Source organism: Acromyrmex echinatior, chromosome 14 (genome assembly GCF_024713525.1).
Source record: "Acromyrmex echinatior isolate Ae372 chromosome 14, ASM2471352v2, whole genome shotgun sequence".
Taxonomy (NCBI): domain Eukaryota; kingdom Metazoa; phylum Arthropoda; class Insecta; order Hymenoptera; family Formicidae; genus Acromyrmex; species Acromyrmex echinatior.
In genome coordinates, this window is record NC_141865.1 from 2233341 (window position 1) to 2254020 (window position 20680).

At 28.6% G+C, this 20680-nt stretch overlaps 1 protein-coding gene and 1 long non-coding RNA gene across 6 annotated transcripts in view; both read right to left on the reverse strand.

Moving 5' to 3' along the window:
• Nucleotides 1–20680, reverse strand: part of rho-5 (rhomboid-5) — a 188759-nt gene that overhangs the window by 62423 nt on the left and 105656 nt on the right. The window lies entirely within an intron of this gene.
• Nucleotides 1–20680, reverse strand: part of LOC147907332 (uncharacterized) — a 41697-nt gene continuing 21017 nt past the window's right edge. The window contains exon 2 of the long non-coding RNA XR_015547397.1: nucleotides 1–20680. This exon is cut by the window's right edge and continues 13907 nt beyond it. This is a non-coding gene — a long non-coding RNA (uncharacterized LOC147907332).

Here is a 20680-nt window from a genome sequence, read left to right on the forward strand (position 1 = left end):
TTTTCTTTTTCTAAAATGCTCAAAATATGATTGCTACTTAATTTAAAAAATAGTAATCGTATTTTTCTTTATTCAAATAATAATTTATTAAATAAAATAAAATGTTTTAAGTATAACTATTTAATTTTAATATGTATTTATTTAATATAAAAAATTTAATAATTACGTAAAATACTCTTGATATTAAATAAAGTTATCAAATTGACAGATCAAATAAAAGTTCATAGTCGATTCTTGCATTTAAGACTCTTAAGTATAATCTTAAAATGTCACAAGTCAATCCGAATTGTATTAGCATCTTAAGACATTAATTAAGGCAATTTTAAAATAAAAACGGACTATGAATATTGCCCCATGTTTAGTGGTTCACAGTTGGCAGCCTTTTCCTCTCACGCGACATTCAGAGACGGCGGAGATTTAGAGAGAAATGCTTGCAAACTGAGCGCACTATGTTATCCCTTCCACCATCTGCCCGTTCGAGTTCATAGACTTCTGTTAACGGCACACTTACACACTTTACGCTGAAGTTATAACATTGATATTATGAAACTGGCCAATCATAGCTATTCCTCTGAAAAATGAAATGACTGATTCATAACATCGATGTTATAACTTTGGCGTAAAGTGTGCCGTGTAACAGAGTAATAATAGATATAGTACAACTAGACAGAGCAATCTCTGAAATTCGAAAAAGGGGGATAAAATCATGGTTGAAGTATTACATGGAGTGTGTTCAACCAAACCATGCCTACTTTTATTCCGCGTCGTCAATATTAGGCAAGAGTTACCAACTGTGAAACGCGAAACATTATCAGCGAGAAGTGAATTAACATCTTAAGACATTATATTTAAAACGAGTTGAAGATAAAAACGGAGTATGAACCGTCCCATATTTAGCGTTTCACAGTTGGTAGCTCATGTCTACCATGAACAGTCATATAAATAGTCATATGAATAGTCATATGAATAGACAGAGCGCGAATACTTAAAGACACTATTCAACTGCACACACCATGCAAAACTTCTTCCACCATGTTAAAACTCAGGTGGAAAAGGAACACACACACTGAGGTCCAGGTGCGTTCTCTCTCGTGCATGCGCGAAACAAGAAAGAACCTGGACTACAATAAGTGCGTCCTTTTCTACCTAAGCTTTACTACTATTCCTTGAATGTGCAGTCTAGAGATACTTGTCTGTTTAAATTAAGACGTTTAGAGGCAATGTGTGCGGTGCGGGGCGCTTGTCAAGCAGTTCCCACTCTCCGCGTGCCAAGCTATCGATGGCAAATATTTGGTGTTTTAGAATTTAATATCTTGATTGCAAAAATTGAGAAATAAAGAACTAAGCTAAGAAATGATAATGACAAAGCGATTTATTCGTTATCGACCTCTATTTATTAATAATAGTATTTAACAAAAGGAGATCGAGCGGAAATTATACACTGGTATTTGCCAATTAAACTAGGAAATAGTAATGATAAACATTTTTTCGACCTTGATCTCTATTTGTTTATTATATATTTTTATATATTAAATATCTTTTTGTTAACTTAACAAAAAGAGACCGTATGAAAACGAAATTATATGTTGATATTTGTTAACTAAGCTAGGAAATGATAATGAAAAAACGGATTATTCGTCATCGATTTCTATTTGTTTATAACTTAGTACATAAAGAAAGAAGATCGAACGGAAACGAAATTTTACACTATATTCTTATTGGCAACTATTTTTATCAACATGAGAAAATGCCGTACCAAAAAATTCTTAAAAAATTCAAAACTATGAGAAGAAAATAAATAATTTTTGTGACTTGTTGTTATTCTGTAAAATTGATAATTTACTTGAGTAAAAAATTATTAAAAACAATATTCGTAATTTTTAGTAATTAACATCTTGTTAACTATTGTGAAAATTGCAAAATGGTAGAGGCGATTTTTACTTTTCGATTTAGTTTAGTCCGCTCTACCAGCACTAAATATTTGGCGGTCATTCTGAGACATCATATAGTAGTTTTTTCGAACTTAGATTAAAAAATGATCGGCGGCTGGACATGAAAATACTCTGGAGTACGAACTTACAATTAATTTTAATTACAAATGATCTGTTTATTAAGATTTTAGTTTGCAAAATTTACCTGCAGAGGTATATTTTTTAGGTATATTTTTATAATAAAGTATTTCTTATTATTCGACAAATTCAGCGAGACCGAGATGAGATCAAGACGAGATAAATTGAGACAAGACCGAGACCTAATTATCGAGACTTCCGAACCGAGACGAGATTTGGGTTAATATCGATCTCGAAAAGTAAAACACTAATAGTAGGTATGTTATAAAAATTATAAATAAAAAAAGGCAATGTTATAAATATCATTTTGTTGTCATTGTTTACTAAAATACTAACGCCTATATTCTTTTCTAATAACGTAATTTATTTTACACTCTTCAAAAAATATACACTTTCTCAAACAATCATAAATTTAATTGTTACTTCATTATTTCCTCATAAATTTTTACAGAAGTTATGTAAATAAAAGTTTTATTATACAAATAACAATGTTATCCTTCCAAATATTTTCAGTTGATATGACGTCCCGCAAAAGTCCCAGAAATTTCAGCTTCAAACCCTGGCTGAAGCAATATTTTTGTAATAAATTATTTGCAGATTTTAAGATTCCCATTAACATTTGATTATTAATACTCTTATAAAAGATGTGTTTATCAGTATAAAGAAATTATTAAATTGTTTGTCAATTTAATAAAATGATATACTATTGTGATTTTACTCATGATGGTGTTTCAAGCCGAAAAAGATTTTGACACGCACTTTACAAATCACACACGCACACGCAAAACACACACACACACGCAAAACACACACACACACACACACAAAATCACACAAGAAACATTTAAGCACTAAGATCTGCTTTAATCGAATATGGGAATTCTCGTATTAATTAGATTTGTTCTCATTACTCATCAATCTAAATTCATATTATATTCATTTTCTATTTCGTATTTTTTATTTTTATGATTCTGCATCTATCGTATCTAACGTTAATCAGTTAAAAAATAATTTTAAAAACATAAGATGTTCTAACGTAATTTTTTAAAAAGCGTTACACACAACTTTGATCGTCTCATTTATTTCCTTAACATGCTTTACGATATGATCCCTGAAACAAAATGTACTGGGAAATAAAGTTTCTATCTTTCTCATTAACTCTTGCTTCAACGTCACTTTCTAATCGTGATGCAGCGTGCGAATTAAAATTATATCCCGTGTAGCTGCAGTAATAACCGCACTGCGTAAAACGATACTGCAATCGCATGATGCAGAAAGGTAAGCACGAGTGCAAACGAATCTATCTCTGTAATTACGCATGCGGAAATTAGATTACAATATTAATGTCTTCACGATAGCGCGATCCTGATGGTTCCTTTCATTAAGAAAGCACTTTCTCTCTTTCATCTTTTCCCTTTTTTTTCTTCCTCGAAAATTTTGAAATTTTAAAATTTACCTTGGTTTCATTAAAACAGTTTTAAGGGATATCATAGACGTTGCTTTATTTATATCTTAAAATTATATTAGAATGTATATATTTCCTTTATCTAATTGTACAATATATTAAATATTATAATATTATCTATATTCGTGTGTAAAACAAATCCCAAGAATCTATAAACCAAAATATTATTACTTGACAACTTTTTTTTTCTCTCATTTTTATTATATTATTGTTATATTTATTTATCTTTTTATTTTTATCTTTTTATTTTTTTATTTTTCTTTATATATTTTTAGATAATTCGTTATACTAGAATAATAATTTTTTATTATATGAACATTTTATCTATTTCTATCTCTTTGCGCCTCTGTCTTTCTTTTTTAATAACGTAAGAGTAAGTTTGACCAGTAAGCAAAAAATAGTACAAAAAATTTTAGTCTGACGGAACATGTTATACATATACATGTTATATATAAGACACGTGTGTTTGATTTTTCGAACAATAGTATTGATTGTTTCAATTTTAGAATGCGTTACCATTTCAATTGATAAGCCGATTCCGCGTTGAAAGTGAACGATATAAGCCGCAAATAATAATTACGATCGCGTGCGAGGTGGTTATTAGAGGGAGTGCCGGAAACTGCTTCGGTTACTAATGATTATGTTCGTTTTTCGAGTACCACTCTCTAATGGTGCCACTTAATCCGAGCCACTTCACGAGTTCATCAGACTCGCCTCGCCGAACAATTGATTAGATTCACGACGCCTGGAAAGCCTGAACAATGCAAAAACTTATTACAATTTTCACGTGTATTCAATCTTTGAATTCGAACTTTCGATGATTATAGGATATATTAACCCTTTATGAATCTTTTATGAGGTGCCTTTTTTAAGGCGATCCCTTTTTATTCTGTAAATTGCTCGCTCAGTTTTCATGAAATTTAACTTAATTTAATTAAACTTATTCTGATGTCAAAATAAATGCAAAATGGCGAACAGAAAAAATAATCTGATGATTAAGCGCACCAATTTTCAAACTCTGTTCATAATTTAGGATTCTGTTCGAAGTTATACATGTCGTTATACATGAGCAAGAACTGAAGAGTAGGTATAGAAGTTTTTATATGACGTAGAAACTTTTTCGTGATTTGTTCAGATAACTTCTGACACGAGTTCCTTTTTCATTGAAGGTTATCGAATTATTGAATTTTGTTACATTCAAATTCAGCGATCTTTTAAAACCGAGTTTTACGATAATCAAATTATTTCTTTGAAATTCGGTCTGCCATTTAATATTAAGTACCATTTTGAATTTTAGAATTCTGAATCTAGAATCTTTGCCAAAATTCAATTTAGAGACCCCGAAAATCCTTAGAAAACTTTTAGAAGTTTTCAATAAGTTATTTTGTTAGAAAACTTTTGTTCTCAAAGAATCTCAAAAAATCGTATATCATATCTCTGTCGATATTTAGGTTATATATTGATTGAAAAAATCTTTTTGCAAAGTTAATGAAAAAGTATATCCATTTTAAAGATACATTGTTTCATAATTACATAAGATACATATAAGATTATTTTATGTTTGTATAATAATATTTTAAACTTAATAAGGCGACATTTTATTGGATATTTTCTGTAGATTTGCCATATAAAATAAATTTTTTTATATGAAAAAATTTGCATATCCTTGAAAAAATGTACAAATATTTTTCTAAAAAGATTTCTTTATTAATTAAATTTTACAAATTCATAATCAGAAAATCTTCAACAAAAATTGAAATTTCCTAAAATTAAATTGAAAGATTTTGAACGTTAAATTAAAAAAAATACGAATTCAAATTTTTTATAAAAAAATTTTTTTCAATTCAATTTTTTTAAATCTTTATAAAAATAGCTTTAAAATACATTAATGTTTTATTACGGATTCTAAATATAACGAAAGAGACTGATTGAATTCGCGTCACTGTTGATCTAGCCAGTCAGTCGCAGTCGAGTAAGGATGTTCGGTCGCCTGAGTGAAAATTAATGATCGCAAAAGAAATTCTGTTTAAGTTATGATCAGCATTTTATCATCAGTACATAGAGACAAAAAAGCAATATTCAGAAAATTGAAATCAGATATTAACGACGTCGAAAGAGCGTGCGGAAAAGTTTCACAGTCGTGGAAATAAAAGTCGCATCATAACATCTCGCGCGCCATCTTGTTTCATGATAATGCTATTTCTTTGAAAATAATTGTACAAAGATACATTAAAATATGATTTATCGTTAAAGTATAGTTATAAATTCTACTCACAATACATCAATTGTTTTCATCTCAGAGTAAGAAGTTCGTTGGAATGAACTAATGAAATAAGATTGAAATATCGTTCTTATCTTCTAAAATATTGCTCTCTTCTATTTAAAATAATAATAAACTATCATAATCATAAAAGATTGTTACGATATCATATTTTGAAGCTTTATAATCTATTATTGTTACTGTAAACCGTTGTTGTAATTTAAGTTTTAGAAATTTGTATTTATAGGGAAATTACATGTACAAAAATTATTTAGAGATATAAAAGACGAAGAGAACATTTTTTCCTTTTGTTCTGGAAACATTTATTATATTTACAGTTTCATTAATTTATTGCAGTGCATTTAGTTCATTACGTTTAGATTTTTATTTATTAATGCTGTAGATGTTGCAATATGTTATTTGTTTATACGTCTTGGCCTTAAGTATAAAGCGCTACACAATTATTACAAATACATTACAAATTGTGATGTAAATGTTGTATATTTAATGAAAAAATTTTATTGAAAAATAATATTTATTTTTATAATAATTGTAATATCTTGTTAATTTTCCCTTGATTTTTATTACCGCCTTTCTAAGACAATGCAATAAATCGAGAGTGCTTTGTACTTATAGTCAAAGCTATATAATGAAAATCCCCGTTGAAACCTAAAGAAAAAGAAGGATATCGAGTACAAGTCGAGCAAATGAGCACACGCAGTTAATAAAAACCTCTCGGTTTTACTGATAGAAACCTCAAAACAGTTGAGCAGATTCCTCAAGCACCGATTTCCTGTGCGCATTTGGCAACGAGACAGCTGCGTACGGGCCTGACACACGTGCAGGAACAAGCGCGCACTTCTGTATAAAGCCAGTCTCTCGCGGTGTTAACGACCCCGGCGATTGACCTGCGTGACCTGACCTAGAGTCCGTTCCGCATGCGCTCGCGTCGACTTCAGCCGTCCCCGACGTCGCATTAGCAGAACCGTTCGATATTTGGATGCTTGCCTCGGATATACTAGTCAGTAATGTCAGTATTCGCTCGACCAGCGAGCTGTAAAGACATGGTGAAGGGCTTGTTCCAGAAATATTTCTCGATGCCGATTTTGAGAAACAATTTTTTTCATCTTTTTTTTCTCTGATCAACGAAGATTTTGAAATCTGTAATTGCGTGAAGAGGGTAGGATTGCGAGTTTGATTAGTGTTCGATCTCGCAGAAGGTTTGAAACAGTATTGGATAGTCTTACATGTGCAGGAAAAGTTGTAAAAAAATTTGTGAAACTTGAAAGAACTTTTTAAAAATATTTATGAGAATTTTTAGTGACGTGAAATATAATAAAAACTAAAGTGAAGTTTCTCCATTATTTCGGAAGTTAACACACTATATAGTTAAAAAAAAAATGTATTTTTAAAATTACTTTTAATCAAATAAGGTGGTTGTCGAAAATAATGTCATAAATCAATTATTAGGGCATCGCATTAGTTGTATTCTTAAATATATATACATTTATAAATTATTAATAATGGGCACGCCAAGTTTTTATTTTGCTATGATTCTGTTGATCATTGTAAAAGTGCAAACTTATTGCTACATTTTATATAATATTTGGCTAAATTGAACTGATTAATATTATATCTATTTTTGAACAGTGAATTTTTTATATAAGTTTTTCACACATAAGCTTTCTTGAAATTTTTTGTAGAGATTTTTAATGAAATATTTGACTAATTTCATTGATTTCATGTCTATTTTTAAATTGTTAATTTTTTAATAACATAATATTCGATTTTTTCTCCATATACTTCGCATATAATTTTTCTTATTTTAAAAAGGTTTTCTTAGAGATCTCATTTGTAAATTTTTTAAATTTTAATAGAATATAAATCTTATACAGATTTTAAATCTTTAAAAAAATAAACAAATTATTATTTAAAGATTATTATTTTACTTCATATTTAATATCATGCTCAATAATACATTATATCTCCTTTCCTGTTGCATGTATTATGATATTCATTACACTATATTAAAAAAAGAATTTTTATGAATGAAAAAAAATTATTTAAAAAAATTCATATTAAAGTTAATATATTATAAAAATTAATAATAAGATTGAAAATAAGACCGTTTATGTTAAATGCATTACTTTAAATACGAAGCGCCACTACAGTCTGAATGTTAAGATGTGAACTATTACTATATATATATATATATTCATTTAAATGAATTAATTTCAGAAATGATAATTGCGTGCCGATATGATCTCTTACATTTCGTGCGAGAGTCCTAAGCCTTTAGACTATCGAGACCTTAGTGGTATCCGGATTCGACTCCCAGCCAAGGCAATATTTTTCGCAATAAGTTTATAACAGTTTTTTAAGATTAAATTTTGGAAATTTGGAGGGATTATTAATATTTTAGATTGATTGCGTTGAAAGTCCGACATATCAACACGCAATTATCATTTCTGAAATTAATTTAAATGAACATATATAATAGTTCAACATCTTAACATTCAGACTGTAGTGGTGTTTCGTATTTAAAGTAATAAAAATTAATGTACAATGTTAAAATGGAATAAAATACATAATAAAATATATAATAAAATATCAAAATTTAATAAGAGAGAGAGAGAGAGAGAGAGTACGCGCATGCGTACATGTATGCATGTTCTTATTCGTAAAAGAGAGAGTGAGAAAATGAAAAAGAATGTGCGTGCGTACATGCGCAATAGGGAAATGTAAGAAATCATGTTTCAAAATTAGAGCTTTCAAATCTTAACCGATTTTAAAGTTTTTTTTTTAATTAAAGCTTATTTCGAAAAAAGTTGTCAAAGCCGATTTTTTAGTTAGACTTCTTTTTTAAATGACAGATATAAAATGACAGAAAGCATTTTCAATGTGAATCTGATTTATAAATTGAGTATATATGTTTTTGATGTTGCAGATTACGGAGAACTAAAATTAAAATTGAAAAAATCATTATAATAAGTCCAATAGAAACGTTGTGAACATCGTTATGAACAATAAAAGAATTAGAAATAAATCTACCATTATAAATTAATTTACATTTATAAGATTTGCATGTACATATTTTTAAAGTCATTAATTGTTAATCATTTGCAGTAATTAAGAAATTCAAAATGGCGAATGAAGGATTACGGCGAATGAAAATTGAAAAATTAATTTAATTTTTGATAAAAATCATTAAAGAATTTATGAGCAACATTGCATGTTGCAGCAATATTGCAGAGATTTTGCAGCGATATGGCTGCAAATTCTGTGTTGTATGGACTTATATTATTATTATACAGTGTTTCTTTTACACAAAGTCAAGAAAGTCTGACATAACTGTTGAGCTTCATCATGAATAGTTTTCAAAGAGCATTTCCATTCTTATTCTCAATTTAGTACAAATCAGATTCACATTGTAAATTCTTTCTCTCTTTCTTTTAGTTGCCATTTTATGTCTGCCATTTGTAAAAAAAAGTCTAATTAAAAAATCAATCTCGACGACTTTTTTCAAAATTAAATCAGCTTTAATTAAAAAAAAAAAAACATTAAAATCGGTTAAGATTTAAAAACTGTAGACAATTTTGAAACACAATTTCTCATTTTCCCCACTGTGGTGCGAGCGTGACACGCTACAATCAAAGTTGGATGTTAGATTAATAAATATTTTTAATAAATCTAATGATATGTATAATGTCAATATTAGCCAATACAAGGTATTAGCCAAACTTATCATCAAAACTTTATTAAGCAATTGAGGTATACTTTGACCCTCGTTTTGGATTCTTTTTATTTGGGTTCTCTTTATATTATAAATTAATGACGTGAAAACAATTAGTTATTAGTAAGATCATTATGACGACTGTGTAATATCGGCATTACACATATTATATCATTAGATTTAATCTCTTGAGCCTATTATTATTATTTATTTCCAATAAATTTATCTCAGAAATTACTGCACGCCGATTACTTTTGGTCTTTCAACATAGTCAATTTGAGATATTAATAATCTCCCCAAATTTAATTAGATCTATGATTTAATGCTACTAGCAAGTAAAGATTTTAATTGCGAAATTTATTGGGAAAAATATGCAATGATTTCTGAAATAAATTTATTTAAAATTTATATACACAATTGATGTATTAGTATTTAGATCTAGGATGTACATACGTATCAATGTTTAGGATCCAACATCTAACTTTGATCATAAGTGGCACTTTTCCATATTTAGTTCAGTTATTAAAATAAAACAAGTCCAAAAGTCCATACTATCCTTCCCCCTCCTCGAGTTTAAAAGTTTCAACTCTATAATTTGCTCTGCTCCTCTCCTCTCCCAAATAAAATCTTAAGCATGTCAGAATTGTTACATCTTAATTGCGTTAATATCGCTATTAACTTTATATTCCAAAAAGAGCATCGATAACAAGATAAACCTGTAATGCCGAATTTAGAGTTTTCGATAATAATTGTTGTTTAACATTTTAACACTATGAACTATATTAGTTATAGCTTTAAAAGTACTTTTTAAAAGTAATTACATATTATAGTTACCAAGACAAAAAGTTATTGACAATAACTAGGTAATGATTTTCAAAAATAACTCGTTACATTAACTTAAAAACGATTCGTTACTTTATCGTTAAATAAATAAAAATAATAATAGACATATAGGTGTCTAGTGCGGTAAATGTTGCGCAGAAAACTTTTCACAATAAATTAAAAATTAAAAAGACCCATTCACTGGTAGATACTATAAAAAGATTACATGTTTCGATTCTCATTTTGAGTCTTTATCAGATTGTCATCAGTTTTAATAATACATGTATAGATTGTAGTGATCCAGTTGGTTAAAACTTCGTTCACACACAGTTGACCGACAATAAACCTCAGGAAGGAACTAAGAAAAACATAATTAAATGATGCATATAAAAGTTTATAAAAATAACTTAAAATAGAAATAATTCACCATTAAGGGGATGCTCAAATTGTCGGGACATTGCAGAGCGATATAAATCTCCGAATAACTGAACGGAATAAAAAATCCTTTTATAGGATTAAAGTAGATGCAAAATTGAGAGGTGTTGCAATGGACTTTATACTAAAATAAAAAAAAAGTTAAAAACTTACATTTTTTTCAACTTGTAGAGCTGTCACCTGACATAGATATTTCCTTAATACAAAAAGTTTTATAGCTCGTTTAGACAAAACAGTTCCACACTCAATGTTTTACATGCACAAACAATTCTGAGTTTATAAAACTAAGATTAAAAGCTTAAAAAGAAAGATTTATATCGTTCTGCAAATTACGTATATATGACACTACTGAGCGACAACTTGAGACACAAAAGCTTAAACAAAGCAATAACTATATCTAACAGTAGATGTTTGATCTTGCAAGAGATAGCGTTGCAATATGTTAGATAAAGACAGATGAATGCATTCGAGTGAGACACAACAATATATAATAAATATAAGAAATGAATGAAAAATGTCACTGTTATCGAATTTGGAATTAAAAAAAGTCTGTACTATCGACCTCCATCAAGTTTGGCCGTCACTCCAGCATCTCCTTAATTGTTGCGACCATTGAAAAAAGGTAGATGACTTTTTGATTCAATTTTTTATAAACGATATGTACATATCGGTCTTCCAACCGGTCTAGATGTCACCCTGTATATTTGAATTATACTATAATTGTCTCGGATAAAAGATAAATACTGATTAAGCACAAAATACTTGATATCATATAGATAAAAATTCTTAATAATAGATAAATAAGCCTTATGTAAATCTTCAGTGTTTGTTTGTAGATTTAAACCTTTAGTTCTACAAACAACGCGCCGATTACATTTTCGGTTAAAAATGATATTTTTTACAATAAATTTTGTAATTCATGGCATTACTTCCATCAAACTTAAATTTAAGTTTTATTATTATTCATAAACTTAATATTCATAAACTTCGTTCTTGTGTTAATACAGCTTTGTGATTGATTTTTATATTCTTAAGACATCATATAAATCAATCACAGAGCGGTATTAGCATTTCAAGATATTATTTAAAATTTCTTGAAAGTAAGAACTAATTATATCAGTTAAAGATTGAAGATTAAATATATAAAAAACTATCTAGGGGAGACCGGAGATCCCTCAGTCAGTAGTAGGGGTAAGTAGAATAATCGAGGTTACATTAAAAACAAAACACGCGAGATACGCATAAACGTGTCTGAGCACGCAGCACCGACTGCTGCTAAGTCCGTTGTAACATCTCATTACAAACACATCTATGATAAAAGTTATGCTACGATTTTAAAAAATCGTACACCTAAGTAAATATTTTTATTCTTAAAGTTTTTGTTTTACAATCGTATATGATTATCTGAGATATTTGATTTCAATTTAGATAGTAAGTGTAGTTCTTACTTAATAAAGTCCAACAGATTGTTTTTGTTTATGTGTCTTTGTTATCGTATGTTTTTAAAAAATGAACGGAGGATAGTGGACTAATCACGGTATGGAACTGTATGACTCATTTAGTGACGACTCTTATAATACTTACTCAAAATTTTATTCCTTTAAAGGGATTTACCTCAGTGGTAAATGTTATAAGTTTAATTCCCTATCCAATCTGGACTCATTCGACGTATTTTTGCACGAAACAAACAAATTTTGCAAAAAGAAGCATTGTTCTGTTCTGCGAAGCGAATGTTTGTGTATAAAATATATTTTTATAAAAGTTTTATTAATATGTAGCCAAAGATATAACTTAAAATACATTAATCTTCATTTTAATAATCTTAATCAAATTACCCGATCTCGGGGCTAGTTGAATCAGATGGAACGCAGAAAAATGAATTTTTTTTCATATTAGTTATCAGTTTCCCCTTATTATTAAAATATTATTAGGTAGTTAAATGTATGTAGTAACTAGTATAGAATTCATTTTTTCGATAAGCCTCTTAATTCTGTCTGTAAAAATTTAAAACTGAAAAATGAATCTACTAGCCCCGGTCTTCCCTATAATAAAAAATTATAAATAATAGATTCAAAATATAAAAAGTAATGATAAAAGTAATTATAATTGCTTGATATAAATGTACTTATATCTATGACTCTCATGCATTTTAGGGCAAGAGCACAGATATTTCCTATCAATCTTTTTTGCAACTTACATGCATCATCTAACAATGAATTTTTTACTAAACAGGTTTGACACTAAGAATAAAAAAGTTCATGATAGAATAAAATACATACGCTTATTAGTTAGAACAGAAACCCCACTATCTCATATTAGGAGCCTATCCCAGGCTCTTTATAGACGACTTCATATTTATATATGTATATGAATATCATAATTTTCATTTCGGAATTTCTTTTATTTCATAAAAGGCAAACAGTAAAACAGTATTTATTTTTTTTTAAACAATGTAAATTACTCTCATAGCATTGTAATATTACAATGACATTACAATATTGTAGTAATCATATTATAATATTACTCATCACATCGTACAAATATTACTGTGTGATATATCACACTGCAATATCTATACAATATTGTATAAATGTTACTATGTGGTATACCGCACTGCAGTATTATTGTAACATCTTACAAATATTACAATGTATGGCTGTGAGCAATACGCGGCATCGCCGATAGATAGAGGCGGCGAAGTTCAATTTCTTCTAAGTAAGAATTAGATAAGATAAAATAAAAGATGCAACATTAGAGATTTTTTTTACCTACGATCTTTAGGTGATTCTTAAAGTAATTTTTTAAAACAGGTTCTTTAAAATAGAGTTCAGTATGAATGAATTTAAGATGGTTGTTTCTCCGATATACACTGCCAATAGTAAAAATTTATACTTTTCTTTTTATATTTATAGATTTTCAATATTATTATATATCACACACGCAGTTTCGGAAGTTAATATTACTAGAAGTTAATATTAGAGTTAATATTATCACAATATCGCAGAAATATTTCTGCGATGAATTTTTCACGGACATTTAAGCAGCTATATAGCAGCTTTATACGATATCATTGATATATTATTATATAATATTACAGCAATTTTGCAATATTACTGCTATATTTCTTCAATATTACATGCTGTGCGGGATTATACTCGTAATAATATTATCTCTCGTGTTATCATTACACACACACACACACACACATATATATATATAAAGATATGGTTTGGTGAACACACTTATTTTAAATATACTATACGTGTGTATGTGAGAACATCTTGTAAGAAATCTAAATCGTTATCAAAATAACACTTTTGATAGATTCAATTTGGAGATCTTAGAAAAGACTGTGATTTTATTCGAATTGATGGCAGTCAGAAGATCGTATCAGTATTATATAAATTGTGTTCAAATTTAACAAATACTGAAAATCTATTAGTACACATTAAGTAAACTATAGATTATTAGCGCTGATAGTGAATTTTGGAACATAGCCATAATAAAAAGGCCGTTAGATGTTTTATCTATGTGGATACCCGACTTGAAGAAAAAGTTTTTTAAATACGCATTAAATAGAACAGGCCTGTATAATTTTAGCTCTAAAACCAAAACGTAAAATCATCAATGTATTAGGTGTTGGAATTAATTCGTAGCGTTTTACAAGTGATGGGAAGTACTTTCATTAATGTATTTTTTAATGCTCATGTGAAATAAATAACATTCTTTCATTAAAAAACGCTACGAATTAATTCCAACACATAATAAATATAAATTCAATGTAAGATTTCAAGGACTGTAAAATATTGATAGCGTGTGATTGATATACTCGCAGATATGTATCAAAATACTTTACAGTTCCCGAAATCTTACTCATTGAATCTTTTTGCGTCAGTATAGCTTCGCGTTTTAGCTCCGGAACTCAAATTGGACAGGCCTGAAATAGAGCTAAGTTTGTATCCATTTGTATTATCGTTCGTTTCATTTGTATAATACTTCAAGGGATTGAAAGAAAAAAAGATTTTGAAAAAAATGTTAGCACCCCACTTTGAGATATTCTAATTTTCAAAATGTCATCTGATTCAACATCGTTTGTATTAATTTGTATCACATTCCGTTTGCACCCTTAAGAGGGTAACACAACTATAGAAATCAAAGCCTTAAACTAGTTGGATCTTGAATGATTCTACTTGTATGATTCTTGAATTTACATATTACGTATGTAATCCCCAGAAACGCAAGCCGAAATCATTTTTCGGTCTTCGAAAACGCTAACTCTACTAAACTACCGCAGTATTATCACGAGCTAAATTGATTAGTAATTTAATAAATATTTGATGCAATTCGCATCTTCGAAACGACCTTAATAATATTGAATAACATATTAAAATCTGTAAATAATTAATTCTTATTGCGAAAAATATTATCTCGGCCAGGAGTCGAACCCGAAGGATTTTAAAAGGGTAATTATATCAAATTTTCAAAATATGGGGTAAGAGTTAACTTCATCATTATTAAGATATTTTTAATCTTTAAACGGTGTTTCAGTATTATTTGCACACGTTTGTACCCTCAAGGGGATGATTGTACTGAAATTTGGAAATACGGATAAGAATCAACTTCGCCATTTTTGAAGATATTTCAAATCTAAACAGGTGCTGTTCCGGGTTCGTTTATACCCATTGAAACTGATTCAAACGTATACAAACAATACTGAAATAGTATCCATCTACAGATTTAAAATATCTTAAAAGATGACGAAGTTAGCTTTCATTCCTATCTTGAAAATTCGGTACACCCTCTTACCCTCTTAAGGATATTAACAAAATGAAAATCTGTTCACATAGATTTTTTATTACGTCCTTCGTTTTTAAAATATTTATAATCAAAATATTTGGCAAGACAAAAGCTCCATAAAGCTCGGTAGCGCTTCGACGATGACGATGTCGTAGTCGCATGTGATATTTACTCGGTTTATTTATTAGGTGTTGGAATTAATTCGTAGCGTTTTTTAATGAAAGAATGTTATTTATTTCACATGAGCATTAAAAAATACATTAATGAAAGTACTTCCCATCACTTGTAAAACGCTACGAATTAATTCCAACACCTAATAACTATTTATTTTTTTTATATATTTGGCGTTACGAGTGCTGCCCTTGATACTTTTCTTTCAAAATTACGAAAAAAAACGTTTGTGTGATAAAGAACCAGTTTTACAAAAGCTCAATAAACGTTACAACATAAGAGAATAATTAGTGATTACTCAAAGCCAAATCCATTCAATTATCCTGCTTGCAAACGTTGCATTAACGGCCATAGTGTTAGTTTCTCATACGCAAGATCTATTGTAAATGTCAGGCATTCGTAATAAATGCGTCGCTATTAATTAATATAATGCCAGAAGCAATCGCCGTTATACCGTTCGCGCTGTATCGATCCTAATTTCCAAAACGCATTCAATCTCAAATGCTGTGTTTAGTTTAACGTAGTTTAAGCACTCTGTGTGCGATTTGCGATAAAACTCAAACTAGCTATTATTACGCGAATGATACTACAACGTTCTAAATTTCAAGATTGTAAACGTATACCTGAAAACGTTAATGTCTTATTAATGTGAAAGCGTTAAAGTCTTACCTAACGTTCTACATCGCCGCGCTTGTCACATCAATAACCGTGAAAATACCGAAAATTTCAACATCGCTTTAGTTTTGCCAGAAAAAGTGATTTGATCAATTAATTTCAGCCTAACTCGAAGATTAAATTAACTTACTAATGGCTCTTGAGGAGGATCGTAGTATTAATCGACGGTCAATTGTAAGACAATTTGCGTGAGCGTTTGCTGAACATTTGCATGACCGAGATATTTGGCACTTAAATGAAAGGCATTACATGATAGTTTACATCGATAATAGCACGTACGTCTACTGAAAGATTCGTCTTTCTTTATCTTCTTTCAAAATGTATATAGCTCAAAATATCTAGCCCAGCCTAATACCTATCTGACTAGTCATTTGTCATTTTCGACCTGATCATAAAGATTATTTTTATATTAATTCGACAATTGCAAATATTTCTAAGATTTCTATTATCTCTTGATTAATTCTACATGACGGATTTGACGAAAAATCAGAAAACAAAATACCTTTATATATATATACGTTACAGAAAATTGGTACAGTAAACATTTTGAACATTTATTGAACACTTATAATAAAAAAATTTATAAGTTTTTTCAAACTTACAAGCTGGTCTTTTTAAATTTATATCCCAAAAATAATTGAATTTTCGAAAAAAATAATGTAATATAAAGATATTCAGTTCATTGGATATATTATCGAGAACTCAAAAATATCCCTTGTCATTAAAAAAATTTTTTATTAATTTTAGTAACAAGAATCAAAAATATTTAAGATTACTTAACATCATCAAAGAATGTTTCCCTACTTATTCTATAATTTTGATAATAAATATTTTCCCTCAATCTCTAACCATTTTCGAAAAAAAGTTTTTATCGGATTCATACATATTTAATGTATAAAGAGAGATCCTAATATATGTATATAAAGAGATGCACAGAATAAAGTAGACAGCAATCAAATTAGTTAAATCTATCCTAACTCTACTCAATTAAACAATTTAACTAATTATGTTTATCGGTCTTATTTTATTTCATACATAGCCGAATTTTTTCCAATAAAAATGATTGATCTGAAAAGAAATCTTTTTTCCACACAAAAATGAAAGAAAGTTATTACAAACTTCTTCAGAGCTAGTTGGATTATGTCATTAACAACTTTAAAACTCTTCAGAAGATTACTTTATATTTTAAAATTTATTGAATTTGTCAAAGTCAGTAAAAAGTTCCTCATTATTTATTAATATTAGATATTTATTGTTGCTTTTCAGTATTAGTTTAATTACATTCGTGTGATGCACGTGTTTTTATTTTATTTCAAGATATTTTAAGTCAACCACGCGCGCGCGCGCGCTCACACACACACACACACACACTCCCTCTCTCTTTCTCTCTCTCTCTCTCTCTCTCTCTCTCTCTCTCTCATATTTTGTTTTTTAAAATGCACCTTACTTTATTAAGTAAAATCAAAGTTTTCGGAGTGAATTCCTTGATTTTTTTTTCGAGACCTTTTTCGAATTTTGACATTTCTCGGCTGCAATGTTGATAATAATCTCTGATAAATCAAATATGTGATAATAAATCGAAAAATATATAGTCTATCTATTTTTTAAATTATTTATTCTATCTTATTTCCTCCTAGAGGAAACGCACGACTTTCCACGCGAAATGATTCCCATCCCATCTTCCCCACTGCTTAGGGGCGCACGACTTCCATGCGAAGCGACTTCCACCCTACTTCCCTCTGCTACTGAGCACATGAATTTAGAATGTCATCATTATTACCCAGTATATGAATAGAAGTAGATATATGTGTATATATTTTTCGATATCCCCCGATTTATTATCACTACTTGAATCATAACAAAGATTGTTATCAACATTGCAGCCGAAAAATATCGAAATTCGGAAACGGTCTTATTGTAAATAATTACTCAAAAACGAATCAAATTCGAATCAAGTTTTTCTGGATTTACATTAAAGACTGATTTAAAAGTAATAAAGTATTTTCAATAACGTTTCAGATTTTTTAAATAAACCGATGATTTAAAATTTCGAACTTATTCGAAATTATTATTATGCATTCGAATCTCTCGAAAACAAATCGAATCGGATTCACTATAATTCGATTCGATTCGATTCGAATTTGAACTATTCACATATTTTTCTGGTAAAAGTATATATAGGAAAAAATTGCTTACAGCGTATAATGTAAGAAAAACTGAAGCTGATTATAGAGTTGATTATCAAAAAGCTAATAATTCAATTAATATACGGAAGAGTTTTTTTTTAATCTTTTTTTTTGTTTTTTTATTAGTTTTTTGACATTACCAATTGCAATTTTCCTGTGATCGGCAATAGTATGTTTTATTGTTAGATAATTTTTAATGCAATTAGTTAATCATTCTTGTAATACAGTTTGTGAATAGAATCTCTCTATTTTATCTTTATTACAAAAATAGTCGTGATAGTGTAAATTGATCAAAATGAAACAGAATTAGGTGAAAATTAATTTTATAATCTCTTTATATCAATACGTTTTTAAAGAATATGCTTACAAATATAATATTTTATATAGACATTCTTTTTTCATTTTTTATAAAAAATTATATAAAACAGATTATGCATTATGGTTAAAATAATTATTTTACTTGTATCAATACTAGAATTACTATTATTTTCTGAAATATAGAATAAACATTAAAATAAAATTGTACTTTTTATATAGTTTAGTCAGAATATGTGATTGCCAACGTGTCACAATTAACCCTGAGTATAAGATTAATTTTTACATTTTTAATTTACTTAAAATTAAATAACTTATTTGTACATTGATATTTTCAAGAGTAATATTTTTTTTAATACTTGGGAATGTAAGTATATTATAATGTACAATGCTTCAAAATTTTATATCTATTTTTTTCTAAAAATCGATTTCAAAAATTGCAACCGCCTTCAATTTCTCCTAATTAATATCAAATAAATATAAAATCAATGTCAAATCAATTTGCCGACAACTCAAAATTTGGAACCACTTTTAGGCCAAATCGACTAAATTTCGATTATCAATCAACCATTATCATCAGCGTCGATTTGACCAATTATTTCTAGTTACATTAGAGATCCTAATTGAATATCTCTAGGCTATATATATATATATACATATACATAATAATATAATATATAATAATGTAATACAATTTCAAATAAAATACGATTTGAATAATATATTTGAAGCTTCCAAATAAAAACGTTAAAATAATCTAAAAGCTAATTTTTCTCTTTCTGAACATAAAAATGTTCTGCATCCCTCTTTACTTTACGTTAGCTTGAAAACCATAAAGATCGACATACCGATTCGAATAAATGCAACGGTGCTGTACTCGGCCAATCTGATTATTCCGTTGCCGGATATTGACTATATTAAATGCATCACGGTATCATACAGGATGGCTCATATGCATTCGCGCAAGTGCATCGCAATGCAATGAAGACCGCCTTGCGCAAAACCCAGGGTTAATGTTTAACCCGCATGAATTTCAACGGGAGATTAAAGCCGCCGCGACTATGGAATCGTTCCACTCCGTTATAATGACGCCAGTAGTAACATGATATTAGCAACGATACAGTTATGCTATACTATATCTCAGCTATAATGGTGTATTATGTTGCGACATTACTGTTTCGCACATTTCATTACGTTCTCGTTATGTTTCGTTTTATTAAATAAATTACCAAAATTTTTTACAATTTCTCATTATACTTTTAATTTCTTTCAATTTTGTAATAAAAATTTTTTATCTATTATCTTGAGGCACTATTTAACCTTTTTACGCATTCAATTTTTCTGTTAAGAAAAACGTCTATTGATCGTATACTTAAAATTTTGCAATTTCAGAATCTCGGAAAATATTTAAGACAAATAAATGAAAGTGATTAGAAAAATATTCACTCATAAAAATAAATATGTGCTTTCTCATCTCATTTTAAATTATATTAGATATAAAGTTACATATGAAAATATACGTAATAAAAATATTTTCTATATAAAATAAAAAATTTATGAAAAGATAAATTTTTTTAATAAATAGATTTTTAATAAACAGATCTTTTATAATATAATAACGAAGTACTAAAATGTGAGAAATTTGTTAATCATAAAAATCTCTTTAAAAGTTTTAACATAGTTCAATATTACTCGACATTAATGGAAAGAGGTGAACTCGAGAAGACATCATCGCACGAATTTTCACTAGCT